Raw genomic sequence first — 11,569 nt, 5'->3', positions numbered from 1 at the left:
ATTAAGAATAAATCCCACAGTAAACCTAGAATTCTTACACACACACAGTCAATGGTTCAGCAGATATCAGGAATCCAAGCTGTGGTAGCCTCAAATGGTCTCAGCAAAATAAGGGTCTTCTCCCAGTCTATCTGGGAGTCTATCCCAGTCCACCAGAAAACTGGAGATTTCCTCTTAACCAGAGCCAATTGATCCTCAAGGATCAGTTCCTTGATAGATGGATTTTCAAGAAGTCTCAGCTACATACCTTCCTTCTTCATCTTTCAGCTCCAGACTGCATCAATTGATAAACCATTCCTTGGAACTATGACCCAACAAGCTCAGGAAAGATTCTAAGTCTCAATCCCTGTCAGTCAATCTTGCAACTTTTACCATCCCTTACTACAGTCCCTCCTTTTCACAAAGCCTAAATCGTGTTGAAAAGATTAGATTTGGCTCTTCCTGGATTGTGAAGATTAAATTGTAATCCGTTGTCTATTTTTAGATTTTAATCTCCAAAAATGTAAGCACAGTACTTAATGCTGAGTATGGAGATCTACAAATTAGGGATTTCAACCACAAAAATGTATGAACACATTTCATACACTGAGTGGGAGGTCTGTGACCTACATGTGAAATAGTGGACATTCCTGGAGTGGAGCATTCGTTGTGATTGGTAGACATAAAAATTTAAGGGAAGTGACACAAGAGAAAAAGGTCTTTAAAAGTAGAAACAGACACACAGACACTTGGAGTGAAGAGAGAGACTTGGAGTGGAGAGAGACACTTGGAGTGGAGACTCACATTTGGGGTGGAACTTCCTGTAAGAAGCAGTTCTACTGGAGTTGAGGCTGATAATGAATCTGCTAGTTGAACTGACACGTGTTGAGTGTAAAGGCTGACTTTCTTTCCTTGGCCTTTCTGGAGGCATCATCCAAAGGGATGTCCAATAAATCATTATGAGGTTTATCAACAGTGGACACTAAAGATGGACAATTGTATAAAGGTTCTCTGGAAATTGTTAAATCGGGGAAAATGTTGCAGTTTTAAGAACTCCACAGTATTTTAATGTGATATGTTCATTATTTAATAGGGTTATCTCATACATAGTAATTCTTTGGTCAGTAAATGCCTGTGTCCTATATCTTAATGACAATGCCTCAACCTCCTGTGGGCACATTATAGTCAGAAGGCATCCCAATATCAGATCAACAGATTTGGTTACCAGTAAAGCTGTGGCAGCTACTCCTCTAAGGCATGGTAGTGCTCCAGCAGCTATTGGGTCAAGCTGGAATGGGTGTTGAGTAGGTTCCAAAAGTTGAGTTAGAATACCTGAAGCTACCTCTTTTGTTCATGGACATATACGGTAAATGGTTTATCATAATTTGGTATGCCTAGAGCAGCGGCAGATAGGATAGCCTGTTTTAAATTTGAAAGAGCTGTTAGGTGTTCTGTTTCCAATTTAAGTGGTTAAGGGACCAAATTTTTTGTGAGTGCTACAAGGGACTTAGTGATTTCCACATAGCAAGGGATACACTGCTGATAAAATCCTGTTGCTCCAATAATAGTTCTCAATTGCTTTTTAGTGGTAGGAGTATTTAACTTTTAGATATTTTCAAAACACTTGGAAGAAATTAAACAGGATCCAGCAGTCAAAATAAAGCCAAAAGTTTGTATCTTGAGGAGACACTACTGAACTTTGGCCTTGGAGATCTTGTGGATGCTCTTATGTAGCTCTAAGAGGAGGTGTTTGCTATCTACTTAGCCTGATTCAGCACTTGCTGAGGCCAAGAGCAAAACATCCATATACTGAATTAAACAACTGTATTTAAATTTTATAGCATCTCTACCAGCAGTTAAGAATTGTGTGAACAAAGTAGGGCTGTCCACAAACCCTTGGGGCAGATGAGAGATGAGCCCATGTCCCCTAGGAGCCCTTCCAGTTGACATCAAAGATATGCCTGGAGTTCTCGTGTATGGGTATAGAGGAGAAAGCTAAGCATAAGTCTACTACTGTAAAGTATGTAGCTGTGCTAGGAATAGAAGAAATAACAGTATTTGTGTTGAAACCTACAGGATGTCTCTTTATAAAGTGATTGTTCACAACTGTCAAATCCTGAACAAAGCAATAGAGATGCTTGCCATTGGGCCCCATTGTTGGATTTTTAACAGGCAGGATAGGCATATTGTACTCAGATTTACAGGGAATTATTATTCCTTGGTCAATCAGGGAATTTATTGCTAGTGTAAAGCCATCAATTGCCTCCTTCAAAAGAGGGTACTGAGGAATGGAAGGAGGTGGGCTAGATTTTGTTTGAATTTGGAAAAGGAGAGCCAATTTAAGTAGGCCAACATCATAAGATGATGGGGCCCAGAAAGACTCAGGTATATCAGTTGGGATCACAAAAATAGGAGTCTCCTTTGTTTCATGAGTATCTGAAAGAAGTACAGGGATTAAAGTTAAGGATTCTTCAGGTAGTTCCAGTGTCATAGAACTATGATCCAAATGTGAAGGAATAAAACAAAAAGCCACTGAAATACCAACATCATATGTTCTTGAAGAGGGAACAGCAACACATATAAAAAAGATCTTTGTGGAAAATGCTATACCTAACATAAAATTATTCTTCAAAAACAACTATCCTGATTAGGAGGAGATGAAACTGGAAGGTATTAGAAGAAAGGCACAGATACTTAAGCACAGATAGTGAGGATAAATATGAGAAGAGAAATGCAGTGATAGAAGATCTTAAAAGAAAATTAAAGGAATCAGAAAGAAAAGCTAGAGAAAGTGAGATTAAAGAGATTAAGGAAGTGGCTGCATTAAAATCTATGAAACCTAATAACAATTATTATAAGCCTAGGGATAGAAGAACAGGTCCCCAACATTGTTTACTCTGTAATAGAATCAGTCATTTTATAAAGGAACGTAGATACAGAGGTCAGTTTTCCAGACAATTGAAAAAGTATGGAGGATTTAATAGGTAAAATAACTGGAACAACAAAAATAACTGGAATAATAACAATAATGGCTGGAATAATAATGACTACTCAAGAAGAAATAATGATTTTAGGTTTTAATTTATCTACTCTCCCTGGTTTTCCAGTAGCTTCTATTTTTTTTAAACTCTTACCTTGTAGTAATTAAAATAGTGGAAGACTTAAATTGTAGTAGATAAAAGAGTGGATGAGTAAAATTGTGACCACTGAAAATATGGTTTCAAGACAGTGTCTTGTTTTAAATCAATATAAGGTGGGTCACCAGAGAAAAATTCCCAATTATTAAATATACCCAAGTCAACTGGGTTATATAGCGATTTTAATTAATACAAATGAGGAATTAAAGAAAAGGAGAGAAAGAGAGAAAAGGGGAATAATGAGAAAAGGATAGGCCGGCCCAGGGCAGCCCTGGCCAACCCAGGCCTAAGCCCTAAGAGAAAGATCAGTCAGTCCTTAATCACTCACCACAAGATCTGTCCAAGCAAGGATTCTAGTGACACCAGGTCAGCTTCATTTCAGCTGCCTCCACCAGCTCAATCCTGAATCTCAATCTGAATGAGAATGAATGTGAATGTGAATCTGAATGACAAAATGTCCTCAGCTCCCTTTCTGAGTTCCTTTTAAAGGGAATTTTCTCCTATGTCACCTCCCCTAAATTCTTACATATACCAATCACAGTAGATGTTTTTCAAATGACAGACAATTCTTAATTCACACAGAAGGCTTAAATTTTTGATTAAGTTCACACCAGGAAACCTCTGAGTAAGTTTCTCACCTCTTTGCTCCTTGTAAATTCACCAGTTGCCTGACTTTTATAGATACTTAGCACCCTTTTGTATGGTTCTAAAAATAGGCACAGCTTAAGAACTTTTTGCCTTATTATAAGTATGGATTTAAGTACTTTTCATTGTTCAGCAAGGAGTTTACAACTTTATCTTCCCCTAAAATATGCTTAAGTAGGGGTGGAGTAGAGGTCTTCACATTCCTCATCTAAGTAGAAGTCTCACATTCCTGATCTAACTTCCTTCATTGTTTAAAGTGGGGAATGGTCTTAACCCAACCTTATGAAGTAGGGTCTGGGAACTTTTTAAGGTTTACAATCCTAACCTTATGAAGTAGGGTATGAGAATTTTTAAGATTCACAACCTTCCGTCTTGGAGTCAATACTATGTATTGGCTCCAAGGCAGAAGAGTGGTAAGGGCTAGGCAATGGGGGTCAAGTGACTTGCCCAGGGTCACATAACTGGGAAGTGTCTGAGGCCAGATTTGAACCTAGGACCTCCCGTCTCTAGGCCTGGCTCTCAATCCACTGAGCTACCCAGCTGCCTCCTCAGTAGCTCCTATTAATTCCATTTTAACAACAGTTCTACAATTCTTAGGAAGACTTTGCAAAACTGATTTACTGCCTCCTAGTGTGTGTAGTAGTCTCTTGGTAACCGAGGATGACGATTGACTTTGTGTGTTTTTGTGCACAAAGACACTTGTGCATGAAGATTTAAGTGGAAAAGTCGATGCACAGAGACAGTCCCACTCTCTCGGCATTGGAAGCCTGGGCCCATTGGCACAAAAAGTCGTTACACCTGGAGACTTCCTCAGCTGCATTGGATGGCCATGTTGTCCTTTACTGTGTAAACCTTGAAATTTCTCGGACTTGTGAATGTTAAAAATTTCCCCATTGGACTGGGAACATTCCCCATTTTGATGAGAAAACTCCTTGCTATGGGAGTACCTCTACTCCACCCCTACTTAAGACTGCTTTAGGGGAGAAAACTCCTTGCTAAACAATGAAAGTACTTGGACCCATGCTTATAATAAGGCAAGGAGTTCTTTGAACCATGCCTGTTTTTTAGAATTGATACAATGAGATGCTAGGTATCTAAAAGGGTCAGGCAAGTTTTTTTCTTAATGAGATTAGTTGACTCAGCTGTGTTTTCACTGGTTCAGACTTAATGAGGAGATTAGTCAACACAGCAGCATTTTTTTCTGGTTCAGACTTACTGAGGAGATTTATCGACTTAGCAAGAATTCAGATGGGCAGTCCTTTGGAAAACGTCTACAGTGATTGGTAGATGTAAGGACTTAGGGGAGGTGACATAGGAGAAAAACCTCCTATATAAGAAGCAGAATCTCTTGAGGAAGAGAATCCTTTTGGAGGATCTCTGATGAGGATCACTTGGGAAGAATCTCTTGAGAGAGGCTCTGGAGAAGGGAAGCTCTTGGAGGACAATCTCTAAGGAGATCTCGCTGGAGCTCCTCTGAGGGGACTCTGTCCCTCTGGAGGCTCTGGAGAGAGGCCCTTTGGAACTCTCTCTGGTGAAGTCAGCTGAGATGGAACTGACCTGGTGTCACTAGAATCCTTGCTTAGACAGACCTTGTGGTGAGTGTTAAAAGACTGACTGACTGATCTCTCTTAAGACTCAGGTCTAGGCCATGTTGGCTTAAGGCCCTTCATACTTATTTCCTTTTTCTTTCTTTCTCTCTTTCTTTAATTCCACATTTGTATTAATTAAAAATCTCTATAAACCCAGTTGACTTGGGTAATTGAATAATTGGGAATATTTCCCTGGCTACCACCTTATATTTGATTTAAAAACCAAGACACTGTAGTGAAACATATTTCTGCGGTCAAATTTACTCACCCTCTCTTATAACTATCACGATTTATATTTTCCACTATTTTAATCACTACAGTTTAAGACCGCAACCATTTTAATTATAACAACTGCCTCCAGTATCAACCAAAAGATCATAAATCTCATCATCTATAGTGACAGATATATATGGTTCTGTATTGTTTCGAGGTTGAAATGTTTTTAAAAATGGTGCAAGCCAGTAACATCAGTAGTAATCTCAGTCATTTCCTGTCCATTCAAGTTTACATCTGCTTAAACTCCATGATATTTCCAGGATTTTGCATCTTTAACTCCATCATCAGCTTTTTCACTCCTCCCTTTAGTCCTTATACTCTCTATCTTGGTATCATTGTTCTTACTTACAATTACATTATCATTATCCAGTTAATATTCTTCACTATTTTCCATTACATAACAATCATTAGGCTTTTCTACTAGTTTTGCACTACAATATTATTTTTCTTTACAATTATTATTACTATTTTTAAAACCCTTACCTTCTGTCTTGGAGTCAATACTGTGTATTTGAACCTAGGACCTCCCATCACTAGGCCTGGCTCTCAGTCCAGTGAGCAACCCATCTGCCCCCTTTCTCTATAATTATTAACACTAATTACAATATCTTTTGATTCAATGACTTCATCTATATCTTCATTAACCTTATTACAATTACAATCACTTTCATTTACTCTCAATTCATTATTCCTTGATTTAAGTACAGAAGAACATTGGGTAAACCTTCATAAGGAACAAGTCCCTTTGTTTTGATCACCCTTAACAACCTGACTGTATTTAGGCCTTATTCCAGACTTAACCCAATCCTGCATTGTGCTCAGATCTGGTGCTTGAACTCCCTGACAGCAGGCATTCTGGAATATATTTCCTTTATTCCATCTTGAATAGTTATTCCAGCTATTATTGTTATCATTGTTGGGATTCCAGTTATTATTGTTGTTATCACAATTATTCGGCCTATTAAACCCTCCATACTTGTTCAATTGTATGTAAAACTAACCTCTGGATCTACATTCCTTGACAAAAAGACCAATTCTATTGCAGAGGAAACAACATTGGGGACCTGATCTTCTATACCTAGGTTTGTATTAGTTGTTATTAGGTTTCATAGAACTTAATGCAGCCACTGCTTTAACCTCTTTAATCTCACTTTCTCTAGCTTTTCCTTCTGCTGCCTTTAATTTTCTTTTAAGATCTTCTATCACTGCATCTCTCCTCATGGATGCTGTGCTTCTTGGTGGAGAATGTACCATTCATTGTTCTTTGCTGTAGGGAGGGTTTTCCCCCCAATTGTTTTTATATAATAATACGTTAACTGTACTTGCTCTAGACTAAATAAGTCAAATGATTATTATTGAAAAGCATACCATTGGACACTTGGGTCTAAAATACTAAGAGTAACCACACATAGGAATGCACCAGTAATTTGAAATAGAAACTAATGTCAAGGCCACTGGGGACCTCCAGGTTGGGTGTCCCCAGGGGTAGGAATGCAGACAGGCTCAGGAGGGCTGGGCAGTGACTTAATTTATTGATTTGGGGAACACAATTTATAGGGGAAATGACATAGGCTAAAGAATTAGGTAATATTTTTACAGAAACAATGATAGGTAATAATTCACTAGGTAAGGATAATGAACAGGTGACTTCATGGCTGTTGAATCAAACTCTTCTCATCCACTCATTCTGTCAGCAGAAGTCTTACCATACCTAGGGTAGACACTGACCTGCTTGCCAAAAATTTGAGGACTGCTTTAGTTTGGAAGCTAAGATGGTGTTACCAGGGTGTGCTGCTCTTCATGACAAAATTACTTGTAGCCAGAGGTGAAAGTTGGCTTAAAGGCAGACACCAAGTTTGGATGAGCAACCATGAAAAGGGCTCAGTAAGCTTCATAACAGAGGTGCCAGTCCTTCCTGAACACCCCATGTACCCCAGATTCTAGATAGGTTGCTCAGTAGATAGTGCGCCTATTCTAGAGTCAAGAGTCCTCTTCATTAGTTCAAATATCAACTTAGACACTTCCTAACTGAGTGACCATGGCCAAGTGACAACACTATTTGTCTCAGTTTTTCCATCTGTTAAATGAATGGGAGAAGGAAATGGCCAACCAGTCTTGTGGTTTCTTTTGTCAGGAAATCATTAGGCTCTCAGCTAGCTGTGGGGGTTACAAGTTACAACATATTATATACTCTCAAGGAGCTTGCATTATAATAGGGACACAGGAAGGACTTTTATATATTCATATAATATGAACACTAAGGAAATAAATACAAAGCAATTAAATCCAAGGCAGTTTGTGAAGGACTGCCAGTAGCAATAAAGTAGCAATAAAGGACTTCAAATCATAATAACAGTTTGGCAGAGCCACAGGCAAGGCTATTGGACCCCATTCTGGTCCAACTAACAATGACCATCGTGCTCCTCTCTAAGGGATGCCCACTAGTAAATTTCTATTTTGGGAATGTTTACTCCCTGGGAAACCTAGGCTGTATATTGGTATTTTACTTCCAAAGGATAATCCAGGGCCTTGCCATCTGCACAACGTGTCTCCTGAGTATCTTTCAGGCTGTCACTATTAGTCCCAGCAGCTCCAGGTTGGCCAAACACAAAGTCAGAGTTCTGAAGCTCATCAGCCCCTCATGTCTCCTCTGCTGGATATTCAACATGATCATAGAAGTAAACGTGCCCATATACATTACAGGATCAAGGAGGATCCACAGCAGCCACACAGGGGGATTTGAAGCCCTTTATTGCTACAGGGAAAAGGTGTTAAAGGGAAGATCATCCTGCCCTCCCTGTGAGACATCCTTTGTGTTGGAGGTATGGTCTGGGTCAACGGCTACATAATAGGTCTGCTGTACAGACATAAACAGAAAGTTCAGCATATTAACCACAGGATTCTCTCCAAGAGGACTTCTCAGGAGATCAGGGTCACCCAAACCATCTTGCTGCTGCTGAGCATCTTTGTTTCTACTTACTGCATCAGCTGTGGCTTTACACTGTAAAAAGTGTATGTGACTCATTCTGGGGACTGGCTGGTGGTCTTGTCTACATTCACTGCCTTGTGTTTTCCAACCATCAGACCCTCTTTGCTGATTCACAGGGAGACTCAGATCTTTAGGTCCTGCTGTGCTTCCTGGCAGAAGCCAAGTCTCCATTCTTAGAACTGCTGTTAGGATTTCCAAGTCAATTCATCTCTAGATCAAAAAAGTTCCATGAAAATTTCTTAAAGCATCCTAGAAAATTTTCAGATCCCTTTTATAACTCTATCTTTTTACTAAACTAATTATACTTCTATTACAATTGCCATTACAGTAGGCATTAGGACATTATCTTTGTGAAGATTCGATTTAGCTACCTCCTGATTGTAACAATGAAGATACTTAGTTAAACAACATCAAGAATGTCTATACTCATACTTAAGGATTAAGTATCTAGGAGGATGGTCTTCAACAGACATGTGCAAAAACAGCTGACAGACCCCTGGGCTGTCCTAAGTCAAGCTTAACCTACCATTGGTACATATGAGACACAGGAAAGTGATGTAAAACCATCTATATAGGGCGCGTCACTTCCTCTCTTCCCACTCTTTCCCCGGAGAGGTGGCTCTGACTGGTCACTTCCTGTGAGCAGGCCTGGGCACCAGTTCGATCTTGGAACTCAAACCTGGAGGAGCTCCCTCAGACAGCTTCCTTGAGACAGTCACAGGGTGCGTGATAAGGCTGGCTCCCTTTTCCCTTGGCTCTTGGGGGGTGGGGGGTGGGGGGCTTGGCCAAGGCCTTGAACTCCTGCCTGGCTCAGCCTGAGCCTGAGCAGTTTAAATTAACTCCTTTCCTCTCTCTCTCTCTCTCCTTCCCCCCCCCCCTTCTCTCTCTCTCACTCTCTTTTTCTTAATTTATTTCCTCTATATTAACTAAAATAACCATAAATTTCCAGCTGACTTGGGTATTTTTTTGGTGGGATATCCCCTGGCAACCTAAAATTAATTTAGTTAGGTCACAACCCTAAATCCAATCTTCACAATACCTATATTACCTCACAGAAAAATCTTGTATTGCTGACCTGCATGAATGCCCTGTATTGACTTGATTTATATTTTATGACTTTTTTATGGAAATGTATTATTGGTTTTATATCTCATTTGCACTCACACTGTGGACCATGATAAGGTAAATGAATATGCATCTAAATTCTTGGGTAAGAACCTTTATATTCTACCCCTCCTTAAGCAACACTGATTGTAAGATATTTTTGATTGTCACTGACCATAGGATATATATGTATATATATATATATATACATGTATATGTATATACATATACATATATATTGAGATTTTTAGTACATTTCTTATAATTGCATGTGCAATTTAATTTTCCTAAGCACCTGACATCTACCTAAGTTGAAAGATTTTTAGTTATTAAACTAGTGTAGATTTACTATGTCCATTGGTTCTAACTGTAACTGCCTGCACAAAAAGCCTTAGACTACTACAACTACCATTAGTATTTAAATATTATGGGACTTAGTACATATGTCTGATTCGAAGAAATGGGAAACCAAAAAAAAGAGCACAGAGCTGATCTACACAGTGCCACAGAAGCACATATTTAACCTGAATGGTGCCAAAAGAGCACACAGGTCAAAAAGAGAAACCAATCCTGTTAGGATTGTGCTTCTACACAAATAAAAAAGTACTTGAACATAGGGTGAGAATCAAGGTTGAGGAGCTTAACATATGTTAAGACACAGGACTCCTTGTACCACACTCCTTGTGAAATTTATATCAAGTATCTCACAATTGGCTAGTCTGGCTCCATATTCTACCCCTGCAATCCTAGCACTGAGTTTCTAGATGGTGTCTTGAGCTGACAGCTTCTGCTTCCAGCCAGAGAGACTACCTAGAAGAGGAGTTCATGGAAGAGCTACCTTGAAAGGTGGACCACATGAGAAGCAGAAGAGGATGTTGGGCCTCAATGGGTGTAGGACCTCTCTGGGAATCTCAGGGCTAAAAGGCTCTTCCTATCTGGCCCCTTTAGGTTCTCAGATCATCCTCAGGGCCTCAGACCTCTGCCTGTCTCTCTCTGCCTAGCCCTGTCCTCCCTCAGCTAAAAATCTTCTGAACACAAAACAAGTATGTGGCTGAGATAAAAAGTGAATAAGGTTTCAGTATTGTCTAGGATCTCCCTCATCCTCCCATCCAATGTAATAGTATTTTTTCTTCCCTCACTTCTTTATGTGATATAATTTACCCCATTTTACCTGTCTCTTCCCTTTTCTATCAGTATAATCAATCCTCTCTTTTTACAGCTTGATTTTTTTTTGCATATCACCCAAAACAGCTGATATTGAGTCATATTTTCCCATAGTTGTCCCTTTGTGGTGGAAACGTGAAGAAAGTGAATGAAACAGAGGATGCTTTAGTCAGGATTCAGCCTCCATAGGCCCTTTCTCTGGCAGCGGACGGCCCTTTCCATCACGAGTCCTTTGGGATGATTTGGCGCCATTGTATTGCCTCAAACAGCTCTGTCATTGCCCTGGTCAATCCCAGGATAGTATCTTGGCTATGTGGAATGTTCTGTGGGTTCCTCCTGCTCCTGCTTCCTCATAGCATCGTCATCCCCAGGACAGTCCCATTCCCTGACTTATCCCTGCAAGCCCCAATGGGGGCAGATGCCTTCCCTGTCCAGCCTTTTACCCCCCCACACTGAGCTGCAATGGAGCACTTTGTCCATAAATGTGTCCTTCTCCTCTGGGTTTTCTGTCTCCCGGGATACAGACCCCAGAATGGCATCACTGCCTGGAAGGCTATGGAGGGTCTTAGAGCCCTTTGAGTGTTGCTCCAGCTCTGTTTCCTCAAAGGCAGAATACCTTCAGGACTCCCCAACAGGATCTTTGTGGCTCACAAAAAAAGCCCTTTTTCTTCCCATCAGACATAGCA

The 11,569-nt window shown here is 40.0% G+C and overlaps 1 pseudogene; it reads left to right on the top strand.

Annotated features, from left to right (window-relative positions):
• Nucleotides 8,035-8,792, top strand: monDomV1R-ps1214 (vomeronasal 1 receptor monDomV1R-ps1214 pseudogene; annotated as a pseudogene).

The sequence above is a fragment of the Monodelphis domestica genome, chromosome 4 (genome assembly GCF_027887165.1).
Source record: "Monodelphis domestica isolate mMonDom1 chromosome 4, mMonDom1.pri, whole genome shotgun sequence".
Taxonomy (NCBI): Eukaryota; Metazoa; Chordata; class Mammalia; order Didelphimorphia; family Didelphidae; genus Monodelphis; species Monodelphis domestica.
Note: the sequence above shows the minus strand (reverse complement) of the source record. Positions and strands in the feature narration are given on the sequence as shown.